The sequence below is a fragment of the Cheilinus undulatus genome, linkage group 20 (genome assembly GCF_018320785.1).
Source record: "Cheilinus undulatus linkage group 20, ASM1832078v1, whole genome shotgun sequence".
Lineage (NCBI taxonomy): Eukaryota > Metazoa > Chordata > Actinopteri > Labriformes > Labridae > Cheilinus > Cheilinus undulatus.
The window spans coordinates 40,616,267-40,638,988 of NC_054884.1; the positions used below are offsets into that span (position 1 = coordinate 40,616,267).

Sequence of the window (22,722 nt, forward strand, 5' to 3'; positions counted from 1 at the left end):
ATATTAACAGTCAATATAGGCCAATATTTACATTCCATATAGGCCAATATTTACAGTCAATATAGGCCAATATTAACAGTCAATATTTACAGCCAATTTGGGCCGATGTTTGCAGCTAATATGGGCCAACATTTACAGCCAATATAGGCCAATATTTACAGCCAATATAGGCCAATATTTACAGCCAATATAGGCCAATATTTACAGCCAATATAGGCCAATATTTACAGCCAATATAGGCCAATATTTACAGCCAATATAAGCCAATATTTACAGCCAATATGGGCAGATATTCACAGCCAAAGTTTACAGCCAATTTGGGCCGATGTTTGCAGCTAATATGGGCCAATATTTACAGCCAATATAGGCAGATATTTACAGCTAATGTTGGCACATAAACATTGCCAATGTAAGTCCATATTTATAGCCAAAATAGGCCTTTGTTCACAGCAGATATAGGCTTATTTTTACAACATATACAGGCAGATATTTACAGCTGAATAAGAGATATATTTTTAAACTGGATATGTCATCCAGTCCTATTTTGAATCTGCCCTGTTGCTCCTTTCCTTTTTCTATCCATCCTCAGTTTCTGACTCTGTTCCCTATCCTATCAACAAAGATGTCATGAAGTCCCAGTAATAAATCTTGAAATGATTACTGAGAGTGTGAGGATCCCAGTCATGGCTGCCTTGGCCGTCTTTGTAGGTTGTTGTTGTGTCAAACAGGTGTTGATGTCTGATTTTAACTACCATCATGTCAAAGTTTGAAGTTCTGGTATGATAGCAGTCAGATCAGAGTCAGAAACCCTTCCCTGAGTTTTTCAGTTGATGCCATCAGAGCGTTGAAGTCGCTCTAAGCGGAGGATAAGTCTGTTATCACCCTTTAACGCTCGCTCTGAGGGTGGATGTTACAGTCCTGTGATGGATGCCAGTCATTTCCTCTCTAACACTCCCTGCTGCTGCTGGAAAATCTCCTCCCACTCTCCTAACCTTGTTGTCAGTTCACACAAACAGACCGATGGGCTCGTTAGAGTCACGCCTACTGCTGATGGAGCACTGAATCGTAGCTTTACCTGTTAAACGTGACAAGTCTTTACAAGGGCTGAGACCATAATGACTCCTCAAACAGATGGTTTATATGTGAGACACCAAAAATGATTTGTTCTTTATCCCCACTGCCTGTTGCACTTTTATTTTACTGGCTGATTTTACGGTCATTCACGTCTCATCTGCAATGATCTATAGCAGCTGGATTAGGATCTCTTTTTTGTCTTTTAGCCAGAGTCAGGGGCGTTTTGACACCTTTAGCACAGCTGATCTGGTCCGAGTCATGGACCAGTTTGGTCCACTTTTATGTAATGACGTCATGTTTGGTCTGTCTTCACATGGAGGCATTTACTAATAGGGATGGAGAATTTTTATTGATCTTGATACTCTGATTAATACTCTATCAACCACTGATCAATACCACTAGCAATGCTTTTGTGTTGTTTGATGGAAAGACAAAATGATGGCCATATAGATGGGAACAGAGTGGTCTAAGCTGAGTAGAGCTGAGTGTCCTGGTTTCTGATTACCAAGGCTGACACCTTTCACGCTCTCTTCTGACCGTGATCTCTTTGACACGCATTTGAATGAGAAACAGAAGGAGAAAAGCAGGAGAATGAGAGGAACATGCAGCGCGTGTCTCTCTAAATGTCCTTCTAAATAACTTAGAAACAGCACATTTTAAACTTTATAATAATAATCACAGCTTGGATTTACAGGGCCTGTAAAAGGCATTCACTTTTAACCATTTTACTGATTTTCTACAAAAAAAACTACATTGTTCATTATGTAGCACTACAAGACCATTTGTTGTTCCTGATAATCATAATTTATTTTGAGGATTGAGGACTGCAACGTAGAATTCAAGACAAAATCTGGCTGAATGTGTGTAGTCTGAGCCTTCCAGGGCAAGCTGCTGAGAAGCATCCCCACAGATTGGTGCTGCTGAGAAGCATCCCCACAGATTGGTGCTGCTGAGAAGCATCCCCACAGCATGATGCTGCTGAGAAGCATCCCCACAGATTGGTGCTGCTGAGAAGCACCCCCACCGCATGATGCTGCTGAGAAGCACCCCCACCGCATGATGCTGCTGAGAAGCATCCCCACCGCATGATGCCGCCACCAGCGTGCTCCACAGTGGGGATGGTGTGTTTGTGGTGATGTCAGTGTTTGGTCTCCATTCTGGTCTCATCAGACCAAAGAACTTTCTTCCTCTTGACCATGGAGTCTCCCACAGTCACTCTGGTGAACTCTAGTCCAGATTGAATCTGAGTTTTCTTCAACAGTGTCTTTCTCTTTGCCACTCTCCCATAAAGCTCTGACTGGTGAAGAACCCGGCCAACAGTTGTTGTCTGCAGAGTCTCTCCATCTCAGCTGCTGAAGCTTGGAGCTCCTTCAGAGTAGTCATAGGTGTCTTGGTGTCCTCTCTCACTAGTCTCCTTCTTGCACGCCCGCTCAGTTTGTGAGGACGGTCTGATCTTGGCAGATCTACACATGTGACATATTCCTTCATTTCTTCATCATGGATTTAACTGAACTCTGGGGGATGTTCAGAGACTTGGAGATGTTTCTGTCTCATCCCCTGACTGAGGCTTTTTGATAACCTTTTCTCTGAGTGTTCTTTTGTCTTCATGGTGTAATGGTTGCCATGAATACTGATGAACCAGTGACTGGATCTTCCTTTATAGTACTAGTGAGACTAGTAGCACTGATGGCTTGACCTCTGTTGGATTAGGTCAGTGACTTTAAAGGCTGTGATTATTTATATAGTCACCTGAAAGTTGATGTGATCACACATCATTGGTTGGAATTGGTGGAGGATTCAGACCAGATCAAATGATCTATGGGCGTGAAAATGCCCTAAAACAGCAGATCACCTCTCTGTATTACATTTTTCTGAAAATAGGTAAATAAAAGTAGAAAGCAGTCATCTTTAGGAATGATGGCGTCTGTTCTTTATGAGCCAGAATAAACCTTTTCAGGTCAAAGGTAAATAAAATGTGTATTTGTCACTAAATACAGTGTTGTTGTTTTTTAAATTCAGCTCTTTGCAGAGGAATGTGGCGTGTTGGTCTCTTACAGAAGAGTGGAAATCTAAAATATCTGCAGACCAGTTTCTGGGGTTTTTGGTGAGCTCGCAGCTGTACGAGGATTCGGAGCTGCACCCGAGGGAGACGGCGCTCATTGTGACAGAGCACCAACAAACACGGCCGTTTTGACACCACAAACAACTCCAAACAATTAAGTTGCCAACCTCCCAGCATCCTCTGCAGAGCCAGCGGCGGCGGCTGCACCTCATTGGCTCAGAGCTGCTTCAGCAACCTTGTTTCCATGGTTCCCATTGAAGAGCAACAGGTGAAGGCGGGGGGGAGGGGGTACAATAAAAGGCTCCTGCACCTTCAGTTTCTCCATGAAGGCTTTTCATTCCTCTCATTTCAATATTTGTGCTGCTGCTTTTCATCCTCTCGCTGCCTCGGGTTTCTCCACATAAACGACAAACGGCCTGGAAACAGTCGAGGGGATCGTGTGTGTGCTCACACGCCGTGAGGCCCCTCAGACATGAATCCCATTATTCAAATGTTTGAAGATTTTACATCTTTGAGGCTTCAGATCCACTGGAAACAGTCACGACAGCAGATTGAGCAGAAAGAAGGAGAGAAGGTGGAGACGTGTGAACTGAAGGCAGATCAGTAAAAAAAGGCAGGAGGACAAGGTCAGTGAGGAAATCTGGTAAAATCGTCTCTGACAGCGTCATGCAGTGTCTCTCAGGCCTTCTTATGGATGCTTCTTCAGGTAGTGGCCCCCGTTCCAAACTAACTGAATTAATCGAATTTATTTTCCTGTGTTGTTGTTCTGGACTCTTCTGTAGCATTTAAAGCCGTCTGTCCTTGTAGTATAAAGACGTGGTGTTGAGCAGCTGCTGGTTTTAATAACAGTCTTTAACCCGGTTTGTCAGGTCACCAGCAGCTCCTCTGTTATTTCACACAGCAGCATTTAAATACAAACGGGCTCAGCAGCTCTTTGTTTAAGGAAAAACCAAGACAAGCCGGATGATTAAACACGCTTTAAGACAGTCTCAGCGGAGGCCAGAATCTGGATTCAGGTCTAACCTGAGGGCCGAACAGGGTCAACATTTAACCAAAACTGTCAACCTCATTTTCACCAGTGATGAATTATGGGAAGTAAAAACAACATAGCTCTGACGCTAAACACCATAAAAGTCGAAAGGATCAGTGTAAAGGCTCAAAACCTGAAGTAAAAAGGCAAACTTATTAATTCAAAAGCTCAAAACAAAATTAAAAGACAAATAGAATAGAAAAAATAATACATAAGGCAGAAACATGAGACTGAAAGTCAAAATCATGAATGTAAAAGATCAAAATATTCACAGCTGTGAATTTAAAAGGCAAAATATGAGAATATGAAATTAGAAGTAGTGAGTTTAGAAGGCCAAAATATGAGATACAATTCAAAATGATGACATTTAAAGGTAGAATATCCGACATTTTACACTTAAATGTAATAAAAATCAAACATATACTATTTAATGTTTTTCTGAGGACAGTATCAACGCTGAATTAAAACTTCGGTACCCTGTAGTTTTGTTTATATGGGATGTTATTATTTTTATTATTTTATTCTAGATGCTTACTTAATGGCAAAAGGTAGCTTATTTAGACAAAAAGTGGCAAAAAATGGACCAAAAGTGGCAAAAAGAAGTTGCAAAAATGGGCAAAAAAATTGGGATTTAATGGCAAAACGCAGCTTAAATGGGAAAAAGTGGCAAAGAGTGGTGATAAAGGGCAAAAATGGGGTAAAAGTGGAAAAAATGGGGGAAAAGTGGCAATAAGAATTTGCAAAATGGCCAAGAAAATGGCCAACAAAAAGGTTGTTTAATGGCAAAAGATAGCTTAAATGGGTGACGACTGGCAAAAATGGTTAAAATGGCAAAAAAGTTTCCCTTTTTTTTAAGGTTTTCTGGGGAGAAAATATTAAAAATTAAGACATTAAAGAGCCACAAATAATCACAAAAGGGCCACATGTGGCTCCAGAGCCGTTGGACGGACTCTGAGAGAAAACGTTTGACCAAAAGAAGAGATTAAAAACTCTGGCTTTAACATGGACCGTTGGATTGAAGTTGTAAACATCTGTATCTGCATCAGCCCTGAACTTTAACATCAGTGCATATCTACAGTCTGATCCAGGAGGTGGCGCTATGTTTACACTTTCTTTGTTAATCTGCCAAGAAGAAGAAAGAAGAAGCAGCAGACGAGTCCTTCATGCTCTACATCAGCCTTCACAAGTGGACTCTGAAAAGACCTGGCCCAGGACATCGTTTGTAGAACCAAGCAGCTGCTATGAGATGGTGATTGATCTCTGATTGGTGGACCAGCTGACCAATCAGAGAGCCCACAAGTGTTTCCCTCTGCTGTCAGGGCTTTCGGTGGTGTGACGGGGTTATGTGGGGTCAGAGAGGTCAGTAGTTTTCCACAGTCGGCGCCGAGCCATAAAGCTAAGGAGGAGCAGGTGGGAGCAAACAGTGGTTCAGAGATACCCAGGAATCCAGAGGAATATTCCAGAAGACCATCCTGGATTCCTCCTGTGTTCTTGGACATGCTGGGCGCTGTTCTCAGAGGGAAAGTGTCTGCATTTGTTCAGTCTCTCCTGGATAATAGTCCTCTGTAATCGATCATTTAATCGCTCTCACTGGTTTTGTCTCTGAGCCTCGGCTGTAAAACTTCTAGTTCTTTCTTCTCCGGGCTCTTCGTGTCGATTTGTCGATAGATGTTTGAGTGTGGCTGCCTGGATATTTGCCTCTGTACCCCAGCAGGAATTGCAAAATCAATCTGATGTCTTATGTAACTTTCTGCTCCTCTCTGTTCAGTCATTTTCACATTTGAATGAAGACCCTGAACAACCAGACAAAAGCATATGGATAGATAAAGACCTAACTAAAGAGGAGGTCAGATACCTCTCTGAATCAGACAGCATCAAACGCTCTAGCCATCAAACATTTACTTCAGCTTTCCTCATCAGCAGGAGTCAGGGTGCTGCTCTCCTGTTTAGATCAGGTTTAAACCTTTAGAGCAGTGTTACTCAACCCTGCTCAACCAAACAGCCAAACTGTTGAAAAATACCGTTGCAAGAGCCACAATCTAAGTGGTGAAGAGCGGCAAAAACAGCTTGAAGTAGCAATAAAATTAAGTCAGCGTGGCAAAAATGGTCAAAGAGCAGCAGAAGTGGATGAAAAGGGGAAAAAATTAGGAAAAAAAGTGGAAAAAGGGTTAGAAAGTAGCACAAAATGGGTGAGAAGTGGCAAAAAATGAGTAAAAAGTGACTAAAATAGGTAAAAAGAAGTCAAGACTGGCAAAAATGGGCAAAAAATAGGAAAAAAGTGGTACTTAATGGCAAAAGGTAGCTTACAGTGGGGAAAGGTGGCAAAAAAATGGTGGAAAGGGGGAAAAATTACAGGGCAACAATTTGATAAAAGTGGCCAGAAGTAGGAAAAAAGTGGTATTGAATGACTAAAGGTAGCATTAATGGGTGAGAAGCGGCAAAAAAATGGTCAAAAGGGGCAAAAGAGTTTCCTTTTTTCAATGATTTCTAGGGGAATAATATTCAAAATTAAGACATAAAAGAGCCATGCGCTATCACTGGTTAAGATAATCAGCAAACCAAAACTAGAACCAGCTTTAGACAAAGAAATGAATTAGGGATGCAGGATAATTATCGGCACCGATAATTTATCTGCCGATATTGTATATATTTTACATAATTTTATCTCAATAATAAAATACTCATGATAAAATCCACCGATTATAAAGGCATTTGTTTACTTTCTCACGGGACTACACATTCCAAAACAGCAGGTGGCGCCGCAGTAGGAGACCCGCTGTTAAGCACCAGGGAAGAAGAAGAACCAGCCTCAGTGCTAAGAGGCTAACAGATATAGGTACTGGCGGACATATTCAGTATTTATGGGGAGGATAACACAACAGTGTTTGTAGAATTTGCCCTGTGAAGGCCCTGAAGAGTGGAAGAAGTCCTCGGCTCTTAAGTCACAAAGTCGTCATCCTTACAGCATTAAAAGGAAGTGGTAGCAGCCGCTAGCCAGCCGTGGGCATCAGGACCGAGCCAACGGCTAATATCAGTCAGAGCGCTGATTCAGCAGGCATTGGAAACTGCAGAAAGCTTGCCAGAGCCAAAAGGTGCAACGTTATAATAATAAAACCAGTCTGACAGTCTCCTGATCCATGGCTGCTTTCATAGACGTGTACCTGCCTGCTGTTTGACGTGGTTTCATTCAGGCTGATCCACGTTAGGAACAGAAGTTTAGCCACAGACCACGGTGGACTTTACATTTTTAACCTGGTTCTGATCTGACTTATGTCACTGCATATTTTTAATCTTTACGTAAAACATCAGCTCGCTTTAATTCTGGCTTAAGCAGCAAAACAAAACAGCCCAAACATCTCCATTAGTCAATCATGACAGCCTGTTATCATGTGGTTTCATGTCTGATTTGACATGAGTCAGCTGATTTCTGGTTTAGTTTAATGAAATGTCAGATTTGACCACTTGTCAGGATACTTCAGTTCATTTCAAGGGAACAGGAGAAAACCTCTGTTAGTGGTTTGTGTTGTACTTGGTGCACAGATGTTTAAATTAAAAAGTTAACTATAATAACAGTTATAAAGTCAGAATAGTTACTACATATTAACCCCTTCTTACCCCCAGATGTGCATAAACACATCAAATAAACTTTTTTTGTTAAATCAACGGTTAAAAAAATGATCAGTTATTATGGGTTATCGGCAATCAGGAGTAGGAAATTATCAGTTATTGGTTCAAAAAAAATACTTATCATGCATCACTAATATATATATGTATATATTAGGGCTGTCAAAATTGGCACATTAATGTGGATTAATCCATCATCATGATTAATCTGATTAAAAATGTTAACGCAGTTAACCCATTAACATCTGAATGTAACACTCCCTGTAGCCTAGCAACAGTCTACCTGCTGTTTTATTTAGAGGCATGGCTAGTGATGCTGACAGATGTAGCGAGTATTAAACATGTCCAGTTCAACTGTAGCTACAGCCGTGTACATTTAGTTTCTATGCACTTTAAGATATGCCTGAGTTAAATGTGACCAAAATTATTATTTACAGAACTTCATTTTATTTTTTCATTCTATTTATTTTATTTTTATTCAGGTGAAAAGAAATTGTACTGCCTCAGGTTATGTTCAAATACAGCTCTGTTGTTGTGTTTTTATGCACTTTTTGATGTGCTTTTGTCATGTTGCCAAATTTAAAAGGGAGAGTATGAATAAAAGTGAATATTTTTCATTAAACTGATCTGTATTGTTTTGAAATTTGACATTACCAGCTGCTTACTGGGTGGCAAACAGTTGTGTCCCGACTACATTTCTTGATTTAAAACTTTGGCCCAGTTAATTTTGTGATTGAAAAGCCCTGGCATATATATTCCCTTCTTTCCTGAGTCTGTTTGCTTATGCAAAATGAAACGCGATTAATATAGATTAAAATGAATGATGTTTAATCATGATTAATCGAAATTTATCCACAGCAAACCAAAATTTTAATCGTTTGACAGCACTAGTATAAATGCAATGTTTAATGGACTTTAATCCTTGTTAACCACATTATACATGTTACTTTTTCTTTACTGACATCTGCACAGCAGCTCACACACCACTGTGTTTTATTGACCTCATTTACTGATTTAGTTTTAAATCCACTGACTAAACATCTTTTCTCATTTTTTGTAGAAAACCAGTCCTTAAGAAATGTACAAAATCAAGACATTTTAACTCTTTTTAACACAACAATTTATTTTGACCCATTAATTTGAAATCACAGATGCTGATGTGAAATTACTCCGTAATAACTCTAATCTCAATATCAACCAAAACTAGAGGAGTTGCATTTCCTTGCAGCAAATGCGTTAAAATGCTGAGGCTGAATGCAGAAAATGAGAAAATGTGAAATAAAACTGCTAAAAGCAGTGAAACAAAGCTGAAAATAAGAAGTATAATTAATGGGTGAAACAGTTAAACTTGTAAAGAGCCTAAAATTAGAAAAAGCAAAATCAGGAGCAGACGTCTTAAATGTGTTAGCAGAGATGTATTACTATGAAATATAAAATAAAAGTTGGAATGAAGTGAAATGTGGAATGACAAGTTTATGAACTGCATGAAGGTGTGTGTGTTTATAATGTGAAGACGATAGCTTTAAAATTGCTTAATTAAAGCAACATGTATGCAACAGTTAGATGGAGAATGTTAAAGCATGTCTTTGTGTATGTATGTGTGTGTAGGGCTTCTAGGTTGCTATGGTGATTAATACCTTTATGACATCATAGCTGAGATCAAAGCAAATTAGCTGCACCTGTTAGTTTCAGTTCAAGTGGGCTCAGAAAACAAGGTTGAGAGCTCAGAACATGCACTCAAACAACGTCAATTTACGATGTACTTGTTACACCTAGCTGAAAAGTAAAGGTATCATGAGAATCGGCAGAAGCTGACGAACGCGGTGATATGTTTTTTATGTCTGGGAAGTGATAAATCATGCTACAAGAGTAGGATAAATAAAGGGCTTCTTTCTGACTAAGATGAGCAGATTTTCAAAATCTGTAACATTGCAGCAGATGGAGCAAGACCTCCCGGTTCTTGGGACAGTTGGTCCTCTCACGCCAAAAGTGTGCATGATATGGCTTTGGTTCTTAGTTTGACAGAAGCAGGACAAGATTTCCTCCGTTTTGATGTCTTTTTTATGTCTGTGGAGTGAAGTTTGTGGATTTTATAGATGTTTGTTCGGGAGAGGTCTCCTGTCTGAACAGCCGGCTGCTCCACTCTGACTGATGATGTCACCCACTCTAAAGTCTGACTTTTTGTGTAAAACCCCAAAAGTTTGTGTTGCTTAAACTGTGAAATCTCAAAAACTGTTGAAGATAGCTAAAAGCTGAAGACATGTTGAATTGCTGAAGAGTTTGTCTACGTTTTAAAGCAAAAAGGAAGTCTGTAAGTTGAAGTATGCGGAAGCTGTTGAATCTCAAAGTTGAAGCAGTTTTAGGCAGAACTGCAAAAATCTTCCATTCATTTGAATGGGGCCAAAAACTGTGGAAAATGTTAAATTTTGTAAAAAGTAAAAGGGTTAGAAATGTGAAAAATACAAGCACACTTCTCCTGAACATGCTGAACATGATAAAAGTTGAACGGTGAAAATCGGACTAACTGTGGAGGAGTTGAAAAGTGCCAAAAAACGTACGGAAGAATAAGTTGAAGAAGAAGGAGAAGGAGAATATCTAATAATAATACTAATAAAGTCATAGAAGAACAATATGTTGAAATGCCTCAGCATTTCAACATAGTAATCCCGATTATTTTAATCCAGCAGCTCTTGCTGCTAGCTTTTTTCATTTACTCATATTTACTTCTGCCAAGGAGGTCATGTGATCGGGTGGGTTTGTTCATTTGTTCGTTAGTTTGTTAGCAACTTAACTCAAAAAGTCATGGACGGATTTTGATGACATTTTCAGGAAATGTCAGAAATGGCATAAGGAAGAACCGATTAGATTTTGGGAGTGATCCGGATCACTGTCTGGATCCAGGAATTTTTTGAAGGATTCTTTACTATTGGGAGATAGGGCTAATGGCAGAAGTCTGCGCTCTCTGAGTGCTTTTCTAGTTCCCCTTTTATTGCCACCCCCACCCCAATTTTTCCACTCTGGCTGCTTTTTGCCCTTTTTTCCACCTTTTTGCTTCTTTTTGCCTGTTATAGTCACTTTTTCCTCATTTTTTGCTGCTTATTGACCCTTTTGTTCCATCTGTAACCTATTTTTTTTGTCACTTCTCACCCATTTTTGCCACTTTCTGTCCTTTTTTGCCACTTTTTCTTCCCATTTTTCACCCTATTATTGCAATTTTAAGCCTCTTTTGCCCTTTTTTTCCATTTTTTTTGCCACTAATAATCCATTTTTACGGCTTTAAGCCCACTTTTGCCACTTTTTGTCTATTTTTTTTTTTTTTTCAGATTTATTTTGGGCATTTTTGTGCCTTTATTTGATAGAGGAGGACAGTGGATACAGTGGGACAGGGATTAGAGTGGGGGGGGGACGTGTGGTGGGGGGCCTCAGGCTGGATTCCAACCCGGGCTGTCCGCGTACATGGGGCACGCGCCTTAACCACTCAGCCACCTGCGCCCCACTTTTTGCTTATTTGTATCCCTTTTATACCCTCTTTCACCATTTTTAGCCTCCTTTATCCTGCTTTTTGCTATTTTTCTCCTTTTATTGCCACTTCCCCCCATTTTTTCCACTCTTGCTGCTTTTTGTCCTTTTTTCTACCTTTTTGCTTCTTTTTGCCTGTTATAGTCTCTTTTCACTCATTTTTGCTGGTTTTAGACCCTTTTGTTCCACCTGTAACAGATTTTTTTTTTTTTTTTGCACTTTTCTAGTACTGTAATTAAGTAGTGTTTAGGGGTACTTGTACTTTTTAAAATACATTTTACAATTTTGAAATCAGTAAAAATTAGTGGATTTACAGACCAGTGTTTTAATTGAACCATGGTAGATTTGAACTGGGGTAACTGTCCTTTTTCCATCTCTATGACTTTGTGAGATCTGGCCCTGAGTCTGTATTGTCATGGACAGGTTTCCAGTCACTCACAAGGCTGACATATGGACATATGCAACCATGTGACTGAACCAACAACCAGCCAAACACATCAACAAACCCACTGACTATTTAGAGAGGCCAGTTAACCTAAAGGACTTCCTTTTTTTTTTTTTTTACGGTGGGGGAACCGGAGCAAACCCGGAGAAAACCCTATCATACACGGGGGTGCTCACACTAACTCCACACAGAAAAAGGTCCCTGTCCAACTGTGTGATGGAACCAGGAACTGTCTTCCTGTTAGGAATCAGTGCTAGCCACCGCTCCTCCATGCAGACTGAACTTCTAGAAGAAATGGGACAGGAGAGTATCTCTAATCTCCCAGACTCGCCCAAACCAGCCCACATTACCGTCCCTTTTCTCAGGCCGGATCTCCTCCTCTTTCTTGTTGTCTAAAGATGGAGCAGCCAGGGAGAGGGTCTCTTTTAGATCCTCTGTTCATTTTTGTAACCTTCCCTCTCAGCCAGTGGTAGAAGGACCAGGACTTGTTGATAATCCTTCTAGCTAGTACAGGAAACCAGCCCACATTGCCGTCCCTTTTCTCAGGCCGGATCTCCTCCTCTTTCTTGCTGTCTAAAGATGGAGCAGCCAGGGGAGTGGGGTCTCCTTCAGGTCCTCTGTTCAGGTCCTCTGGACATTTTTCCTGATTTGTTGTAATCTTCCCTCTCAGCCAATGGTAGAAGGACCAGGACTTGTTGATAATCCCACTAACTAGTACAGGAAACCAGCCAGTCATTGCTGTCAGAGTCCCAGGCTGCATCTCTTCTCTGTTCTCATCTTCTGGTTCTTCAGTTAGGGTCATATCTGGTCCTCCTGGCTGATTCGAGGGCTGCTGATGGTCTATGGACGCCGGCTCTTTGGTGGTATTGCTCTGTTGGAAGCTGTTTGATACAAATGGATGCTGCTGGATCTCCAGGGCACTGATGCGCTGGTCCGGGTCCAAACACATCATCTTTTCTACCAGGTCCCCCAACTGAGCGTGGTCTTTGCTGGGTCCTCTAATTTCATCTAATAAATCCACCAGGGCATCCAGACCCTCTAACTCGTAGCATCTTTGGTCTGTGTACTCCAAACCAGTCCTGCGTCTAAACTCCTCTGGCGTCTTTAACCTCCAGCGCTTTGGGTCATCCCCTTGACTGAAATAGCGAGATGTATCCTCTCCTTGCTCCAGGAGAGAGTCCGGAAGCTGTCCCTGAGTCACTGTGATGTATGTCAGCACATCATAGCTCGTTTCTCCAGGGTACAGAGGGTACCCCGTTGCAATCTCTGCAGCCACCGCACCAAGAGCCCACATGTCGATGGCCTCATTGAAGCGGCAGCCCAGAATCATCTCAGGGGCTCTGTACCAGGTGGTCCCCACACACAAACCAGCCTCACAGTCAGATACTGGATGCGCCAGGCCAAAGTCAATCAGTTTAACCCTGAGTGGCTTCTTGTGGCGGTCCACTACCATCACATTCGGGGTCTTCAGGTCTGCGTGCACAACCCCCACGGAGCCCAGGTGGGACAGAGCCGTGGACAGCTGATACAGAACAGAGCCTATCTCTGCCATGGGGACTTTATTCTGGCACGTTTTCTCAACATAGTCATCCAAGCTCTGATCCAGGAGCTCAAAGATCAGGCAGACGCTGGTCTTGTGGAAGAAGTAGCCGTTCCACTGAACAATGCAGCTCTTCTCTGGGTCAAGAGTCTGCAGTCGCTTCAGGATGGAGATTTCTCTGGCCTGCTGAAATGTTTCGAAGCTGTTTTTGTTCACCTTGATGGCTGCCATCTTGGCAGTGTGGATGTTGCGACACTTGGCCACAACACCAAAACCGCCCTCCCCGAGGATAGATTCCACTTCGTACTCTCCAAGAATGTCCCCTTGTTTAATGCTGAAATCCCTGTTTTCACTCATGGTGACCGTTCTAGATGTTATACTATGAAAGAAGATGTCCAGCATACGAGTCAATACCAACGCTTAAAAGTGGCGACTTCCTCGATATCCTTATTTGATCGAGCCTTGCCTGTATAGTAAACTTGACATCTTCATCACCTATGGTGTGATCTTTGCTTTGATCTCTTTGCTTTGATCTTTGCTTTGATCTTGGCTTTGACATCATCATCACCTATGACATCATCAGAGTTATGCTTTGATCTTTGCTTTGATCTCACTGATGCTGTTCTATCCCATTCATTTTCTCCATAGGGGATTTTATCATAGATATATACACGTAGATGCTGCCTGGCTGGGGAGAATGCGTCACACCGACGCCATATGGAAAAGGGGGAGTCCCAGCTAACAATGAATGTAAGTCAATGACAGAGGGAGGTATGTCCACGACGAGAACGCTCTTAACTCACCGAAAAATTAACCGATTTCAAGCAGTTTGTTTTGTCAAAGACGTCAGAAATAAATTTCTGAAGGAGGATACCTGATCTAATGAAATACACAGGTTTTCACAGTGAAATTCTTGACCTAATATCAGGTTCAAGTGATTGTCTATAGAACAAACATCACTTTATTTTTTTTGCAAAGGCCTTCAGCAAATGTTATTGTGTGGAAGCACATTATATTAAATTGAGAAAACAACAATAAGATTAATTTCAGAATTACTAATACCATTTTAGAAATAAAATTAATAAATGTATAAAAATTAACTCCAATTCTGGAAAAAACATTTTCTCTGTTTTTTCTTGTTTAATACAAAGCTGTTATGGAATATATTAAGGGTGTAAAGGTGTATTCGTACCATACCGATTCGGTAAGGGCCTCTCGGTAGGTACAGACGTGTACCGAACTAATACATGTGGAGCCAAGCTCACATTCAGACAGAAAAGCAGAGGCGACTCACACTGTCCTGGCAACCACAGCAAACGACAGCAAAGGCCTGAGTACTCCCAGGTAAAAGTGTCCTGTTTAGGAACCCTTTGTTGCCCAGTAAAATACAACAGTGGACAAATACAACAACACTAGCTGACATTTTTCAGCAGCTGTGTCGCTAAAAGCACGTGGTCCAGGAGACCAATCAGAGCATTTGAAAACGCTCCACTCAAGAACGCCACTGTTAGGAGGAGGAACAACAAAAAGTCCCACCAGCCAGTTATGAATTTTCTATTCTTTAGGATCGTTTTTTGACAACTGTGCTCTGGCTCTGTGACTCAAATTAACTTTACCTTCAGCTATCAGCCTCGGAGGCTCCTTCATGTCTGCAGCTGTGTCAAAGGTAGTAAGTTGGTAGCTAAGTTATCCTCAGATTTCATAAGGCTCTAACGTCTTTATCCGCCAAGATAGGCTGTGAAAAGTTCTCCAAAAATTTGTAGTAGGTCCCATTGGTTAAAAGAAAAAATAATCCAGCGCTGAAGTCTGTGTTAAAATCGGCAGTAAAGACGCTAATTTACATATTTAACAAGCTAACAAAAGGTTGCATAATGATGCGTTCAAGTTGGCTGGGAAATTTAAGCGTTTAAAGAATGGGTATAAATATGTCAATATATCAATTTAAAAAACCTAGTAAATCAAAAATATATTTATTTATTAATATTTTTAATCATTAAAGAACTTTTGGAAGGAGGTTGCTGCATTATTAATAATTTAAATGTAATTTAGACAGCCTATTTATTTTAATACAACTTAATAAAAGAAATTGAAATTTTATTTCTTTATTTCAATTACCGTACTGAAAATTTAACGAACCGTGACTTCAAAACCAGGTACGTACCAAACCGAAATTTTTCTGTACTGTTACACCCCTAATATATATATATATATATATATATACACACACAGTGCTTAACAAATATATTAGACCACTCTTACCCTAACCAAAGTAAGGTTTATGCCACAGCTGCCCTAAATTAACAGCATTGGTAATTACCAAAATCATTTTTAATGTTCTGCAATGGTTAATACACCAATATGCAGAAGCTCTTTAACCCAAATGATATTTTTAATGATAAAATAGTATTATTATTGTTATCCATGAATTTTCAAATTTACTGATTTACAAGAAAACTGAAAAAATAGTAAAGCACATGAATATTTCTGATTCATATGTCAAATTATAGTTATTTACTGTCATTCCTGAACAGAAAAATGAGTTTCAGTGGTTGAATGTTATGCTTGATTCATTTCTGACTTCTCAGAGAAGCCCAGTGAGCCGGCTCAGATTTGGGTGAATTCAGTTTGAAATTCCTCATTCCTGTTCAAAATGGTAAAACATGGGGAGCTGACTGGAAATGAAAGAGTCCGCATTAAAGCACTTCATGATGCTGGATGGTCTCTGAGACAGATATGACAGCTGGTCTAATACAATTGTTAAGCACTGTATATATATGTATATATATATTAGGGATGCACGATAATTATTGGTACTGATAAATTATCAGCCAATATTGTAGATATATTTTTGTTATACAGATAATAAAATGTTAACTAATAAAATCCACTGATAATAAAGGTGTTTGAGAGAAAACCTATGTTAGTGGTTTGTGTTGTATTTTGGGACACAAATGTTTAACTAAAAAAAAGCATTAACTGTAATAACAGTTATAAAGTCAGAATAGTTCTTTGTTTTTGAAAACGTGAGTGATATTAGTTAGAATTAGTTATAAATATCTTGCTTACTACATATTAACCCCTTCTTACCCCCAGATGTGCATGAACACATCAAATAAACTTCTTTTGTTAAATTAATGATTGAAAAAGAATTATCTGTTATTATGGGTTATCAGCAATCAGGAGTAGGAAATTATCGGTTATCTGTATCTGTTCAAAAACATATTGTGCATCACTAAAATGAATAATTAAAAAATGCTTTGTTTTTCATCCTGTAGTTTTTGTCTTCAGCTTAAAAAGGAAGATCACAGAGTGGCTTCATGACAACAGTTCACACACCAGCCTTCAGCTCAGAGGAAGCCAGTTATTCCCAAATACATGGCAGTGAGCTGAGCTGCAAGGACATTCCCCCTCACAGCTCGTTTTTTATCCTACTGTTTTTAATTACCATAAAAAGGAATATCAATGAACAGAATACTGAGACTATAAGAGTTTTCCCTGCAACACTTGCACCAAGTCACAACTAAAGGAGAAAGAAAAGGAATGTTACATTTTTCTGATTTGCATTTTATACCAAAATCAAGATAACTTTTTTCTAAAAGTTTTATTATTAACCTTGCAAAGCAGATGGATTCGCCCCTTTCTGTGTTTCTCACTGGTGAATCCATCTTGCAAAGCTCCCATCTGAACCGTTTGGGCCCACCCACCATCCTGTTACAGCATTGTTTAAATGGGCTGCTTTATTGGAACAGCTCCATGTGTGTGTGTGATCAGAGCCCATTGAGGGCTGTATGTGTGTGTCAATCAACGATGACATCATCAAAGCACCAGAGCTTCTGTTGCCATGGTAATTAATGCCTGCACGGTTCCGCATCACTGATTACAGATCAGTTACACCTGAGACAGCAGAGAGTAGTTTGGGTGATTTTTGCTTGTGAACACAGTCTCTTTCTCCTCTCCGTGTGCGAAAACCGTAAATGGTATCATCAAACGGATTTCGGCGTGAGCATCTGCAGGCTTGGAACTAGCTGTGATGTAATTTTGGTGTTGATTGTGCAAGAAATGAGGCCAGGAGGGCGATCTAAAAACGGGCATCTTTTTGAGTTTGAAATGAAATGGATCCGATTAACATTGCAGCAGATAATAATAATAATAGTAATAATAATAATATCTTGAATTTATATAGCGCCTTTCAAGAAACCCAAGGACGCTTTACAGGAACACATAGACATGGACAAACTATGTGAGGGGTAGGATGAGTGTAAGGGTGGTTTAGTAAAGACTGTAGGCTGTGGTGAACAGGTGGTGCTTGAGACGTTTTTTGAAAATGTCCAGAGATGGAGCTCTACGAATGTCTGCAGGAAGAGTGTTCCAGAGGGTGGGAGCTGCAGCACTGAAGGCTCTGTCTCCATAGGTTCGGAGTTTGGTTTTGGGCATGGAAAGTAGGCCGGTGTCTGAAGATCGAAGGTTGCGGGATGGTGTGTATGGATGGAGGAGATCAGAAAGGTACTGGGGAGCCAGAGCATGGAGAGATTTGTATGTGAGGAGGAGGACTTTGTAGTTGATACGGGACTTGATAGGGAGCCAGTGGAGGTGGATGAGGGTGGGAGTGATGTGTTGCCAGGGTCTAGTGCGGCTGAGAACTCTAGCTGCAGAGTTTTGGACGTACTGAAGCCTGTCCAGGGCCTGTCCAGATGGCCGAGATGTCCATTTTCTTGGGACAGTTGGTCCTCTCAGGCCAAAACTGCATATGATATGGCTTTGGTTCTTGGTTCCACAGTAGCGGGACAAGATTTCCTCCGTTTTGATATATTTTTTATGTGTGTGGTGTTAGATTTGTGGCCGTAGTCACTAGTTGTTCGCAAAAGTCTCAGTTGATGTGTTGGCTCTCTCACACTCTGGGGTGATGACATCACCCACTCTAGCAGGGTGATTTTTCATGATTTTCCCTCAACGCACAGGAGATTTGAAGACTTCCCTATCGAAAACTGTAAACCCCATCATTATAACAAAGACATTCCTGAAGACAGGACAAAAATACCTGCGTTTTAAAGTTTGAATGATCTCTGTAGGTGAAAGTATGGCGAAGCAGTAGGGGTGGTAAAAAACCGTTTTTTTATGGTTTCATCGTCCCTCTCCCCATTCATTTCAGATGGGACTTTTTTCGCAGTTTTTTGCGAATAACTTTGCGAAATATTGGCGTATCTCTTAGAAAAGTCATAGCACACCGATCGGGAACAAACCACACGTTTTGATCTATAATTTGCAGGGGTTTTTTTCAAAGCCCTAGGAAGAGTAGCGCAGCAAAATTTTGTCCGCAAGATGAATAGAGAAGAAAAAAGAAACGCACGGAAGAACAATAGTGGCTCGTGGCTACGCTATGCCACTCTCCTCCCATAGCTTTGCGAAGAGGAGGAGAGTGGCTCGTGTCGTTGCCCCAAGCCCCTAAAAAGAAACGCATGGAAGAACAACAGTGGCTCGTGGCTACGCTGCGCCACTCTCCTCCCATGGCTTTGCTATGAGGAGGAGAGTGGCTTGTGTCGTTGCCCCAAGCCCCTAATAATAAAGTCATAGAAGAACAATAGTAATCCCGATTATTTTAATCCAGCAGCTCTTGCTGCTAGCTTTTTTCATTTACTCATATTTACTTCTGCCAAGGAGGTCATGTGATCGGGTGGGTTTGTTCATTTGTTCGTTAGTTTGTTAGCAACTTAACTCAAAAAGTCATGGACGGATTTTGATGACATTTTCAGGAAATGTCAGAAATGGCATAAGGAAGAACCGATTAGATTTTGGGAGTGATCCGGATCACTGTCTGGATCCAGGAATTTTTTGAAGGATTCTTTACTATTGGGAGATAGGGCTAATGGCAGAAGTCTGCGCTCTCTGAGTGCTTTTCTAGTTCCCCTTTTATTGCCCCCCCCACCCCAATTTTTCCACTCTGGCTGCTTTTTGCCCTTTTTTCTACCTTTTTGCCTGTTATAGTCACTTTTTCCTCATTTTTTGCTGCTTTTTGACCCTTTTGTTCCATCTGTAACCTATTTTTTTTGTCACTTCTCACCCATTTTTGCCACTTTCTGTCCTTTTTTTTCTGCCACTTTTTCTTCCCATTTTTCACCATATCATTGCAATTTTAAGCCTCTTTTGCCCTTTTTTTTGCCACTTATAATCCATTTTTATGGCTTTAAGCCCATTTTTGCCACTTTTTGGTTTTTTTTGGGGCATTTTGTGCCGGTATTTGATAGAGGAGGACAGTGGATAGGGTCAGAAACAGGGATGAGAGACATGTGGTGAGGGGCCTTAGGCTGGATTCGAACCCGGGCTGTCCGCGTACATGGGGCACGCGCCTTAACCACTCGGCCACCTGCGCCCCACTTTTTGCTTATTTGTATCCCTTTTATACCCTCTTTCACCATTTTTAGCCTCCTTCATCCTGCTTTTTGCTATTTTTCTCCTTTTATTGCCACTTTCCCCCCATTTTTTCCACTCTTGCTGCTTTTTGCCCTTTTTTCTACCTTTTTGCTTCTTTTTGCCTGTTATAGTCACTTTTCACTCATTTTTGCTGCTTTTAGACCCTTTTGTTCCACCTGTAACAGATTTTTTTTTTTTTTTGCAATTTTCTAGTACTGTAATTAAGTAGTGTTTAGGGGTACTTGTACTTTTTAAAATACATTTTACAATTTTGAAATCAGTAAAAATTAGTGGATTTACAGACCAGTGTTTTAATTTAACCATGGTAGATTTGAACTGGGGTAACTGTCCTTTTTCCATCTCTATGACTTTGTGAGATCTGGCCCTGAGTCTGTATTGTCATGGACAGGTTTCCAGTCACTCACAAGGCTGACATATGGACATATGCAACCATGTGACTGAACCAACAACCAGCCAAACACATCAACAAACCCACTGACTATTTAGAGAGGCCAGTTAACCTAAAGGACTTCCTTTTTTTTTTTTTTTACGGTGGGGGAACCGGAGCAAACCCGGAGAAAACCCTATCATACACGGGGGTGCTCACACTAACTCCACACAGAAAAAGGTCCCTGTCCAACTGTGTGATGGAACCAGGAACTGTCTTCCTGTTAGGAATCAGTGCTAGCCACCGCTCCTCCATGCAGACTGAACTTCTAGAAGAAATGGGACAGGAGAGTATCTCTAATCTCCCAGACTCGCCCAAACCAGCCCACATTACCGTCCCTTTTCTCAGGCCGGATCTCCTCCTCTTTCTTGTTGTCTAAAGATGGAGCAGCCAGGGAGAGGGGTCTCTTTTAGATCCTCTGTTCATTTTTGTAACCTTCCCTCTCAGCCAGTGGTAGAAGGACCAGGACTTGTTGATAATCCTTCTAGCTAGTACAGGAAACCAGCCCACATTGCCGTCCCTTTTCTCAGGCCGGATCTCCTCCTCTTTCTTGCTGTCTAAAGATGGAGCAGCCAGGGGAGTGGGGTCTCCTTCAGGTCCTCTGTTCAGGTCCTCTGGACATTTTTCCTGATTTGTTGTAATCTTCCCTCTCAGCCAATGGTAGAAGGACCAGGACTTGTTGATAATCCCACTAACTAGTACAGGAAACCAGCCAGTCATTGCTGTCAGAGTCCCAGGCTGCATCTCTTCTCTGTTCTCATCTTCTGGTTCTTCAGTTAGGGTCATATCTGGTCCTCCTGGCTGATTCGAGGGCTGCTGATGGTCTATGGACGCCGGCTCTTTGGTGGTATTGCTCTGTTGGAAGCTGTTTGATACAAATGGATGCTGCTGGATCTCCAGGGCACTGATGCGCTGGTCCGGGTCCAAACACATCATCTTTTCTACCAGGTCCCCCAACTGAGCGTGGTCTTTGCTGGGTCCTCTAATTTCATCTAATAAATCCACCAGGGCATCCAGACCCTCTAACTCGTAGCATCTTTGGTCTGTGTACTCCAAACCAGTCCTGCGTCTAAACTCCTCTGGCGTCTTTAACCTCCAGCGCTTTGGGTCATCCCTTGACTGAAATAGCGAGATGTATCCTCTCCTTGCTCCAGGAGAGAGTCCGAAGCTGTCCCTGAGTCACTGTGATGTATGTCAGCACATCATAGCTCGTTTCTCCAGGGTACAGAGGGTACCCCGTTGCAATCTCTGCAGCCACCGCACCAAGAGCCCACATGTCGATGGCCTCATTGAAGCGGCAGCCCAGAATCATCTCAGGGGCTCTGTACCAGGTGGTCCCCACACACAAACCAGCCTCACAGTCAGATACTGGATGCGCCAGGCCAAAGTCAATCAGTTTAACCCTGAGTGGCTTCTTGTGGCGGTCCACTACCATCACATTCGGGGTCTTCAGGTCTGCGTGCACAACCCCCACGGAGCCCAGGTGGGACAGAGCCGTGGACAGCTGATACAGAACAGAGCCTATCTCTGCCATGGGGACTTTATTCTGGCACGTTTTCTCAACATAGTCATCCAAGCTCTGATCCAGGAGCTCAAAGATCAGGCAGACGCTGGTCTTGTGGAAGAAGTAGCCGTTCCACTGAACAATGCAGCTCTTCTCTGGGTCAAGAGTCTGCAGTCGCTTCAGGATGGAGATTTCCTCTCTGGCCTGCTGAAATGTTTCGAAGCTGTTTTTGTTCACCTTGATGGCTGCCATCTTGGCAGTGTGGATGTTGCGACACTTGGCCACAACACCAAAACCGCCCTCCCCGAGGATAGATTCCACTTCGTACTCTCCAAGAATGTCCCCTTGTTTAATGCTGAAATCCCTGTTTTCACTCATGGTGACCGTTCTAGATGTTATACTATGAAAGAAGATGTCCAGCATACGAGTCAATACCAACGCTTAAAAGTGGCGACTTCCTCGATATCCTTATTTGATCGAGCCTTGCCTGTATAGTAAACTTGACATCTTCATCACCTATGGTGTGATCTTTGCTTTGATCTCTTTGCTTTGATCTTTGCTTTGATCTTGGCTTTGACATCATCATCACCTATGACATCATCAGAGTTATGCTTTGATCTTTGCTTTGATCTCGCTGATGCTGTTCTATCCCATTCATTTTCTCCATAGGGGATTTTATCATAGATATATACACGTAGATGCTGCCTGGCTGGGGAGAATGCGTCACACCGACGCCATATGGAAAAGGGGGAGTCCCAGCTAACAATGAATGTAAGTCAATGACAGAGGGAGGTATGTCCACGACGAGAACGCTCTTAACTCACCGAAAAATTAACCGATTTCAAGCAGTTTGTTTTGTCAAAGACGTCAGAAATAAATTTCTGAAGGAGGATACCTGATCTAATGAAATACACAGGTTTTCACAGTGAAATTCTTGACCTAATATCAGGTTCAAGTGATTGTCTATAGAACAAACATCACTTTATTTTTTTTGCAAAGGCCTTCAGCAAATGTTATTGTGTGGAAGCACATTATATTAAATTGAGAAAACAACAATAAGATTAATTT

At 41.4% G+C, this 22,722-nt stretch overlaps 1 protein-coding gene across 1 annotated transcript in view; it reads left to right on the top strand.

Annotated features, from left to right (window-relative positions):
* ankfn1 (ankyrin repeat and fibronectin type III domain containing 1) overlaps positions 1 to 22,722 on the top strand; it is a 198,624-nt gene that overhangs the window by 64,798 nt on the left and 111,104 nt on the right. The window lies entirely within an intron of this gene.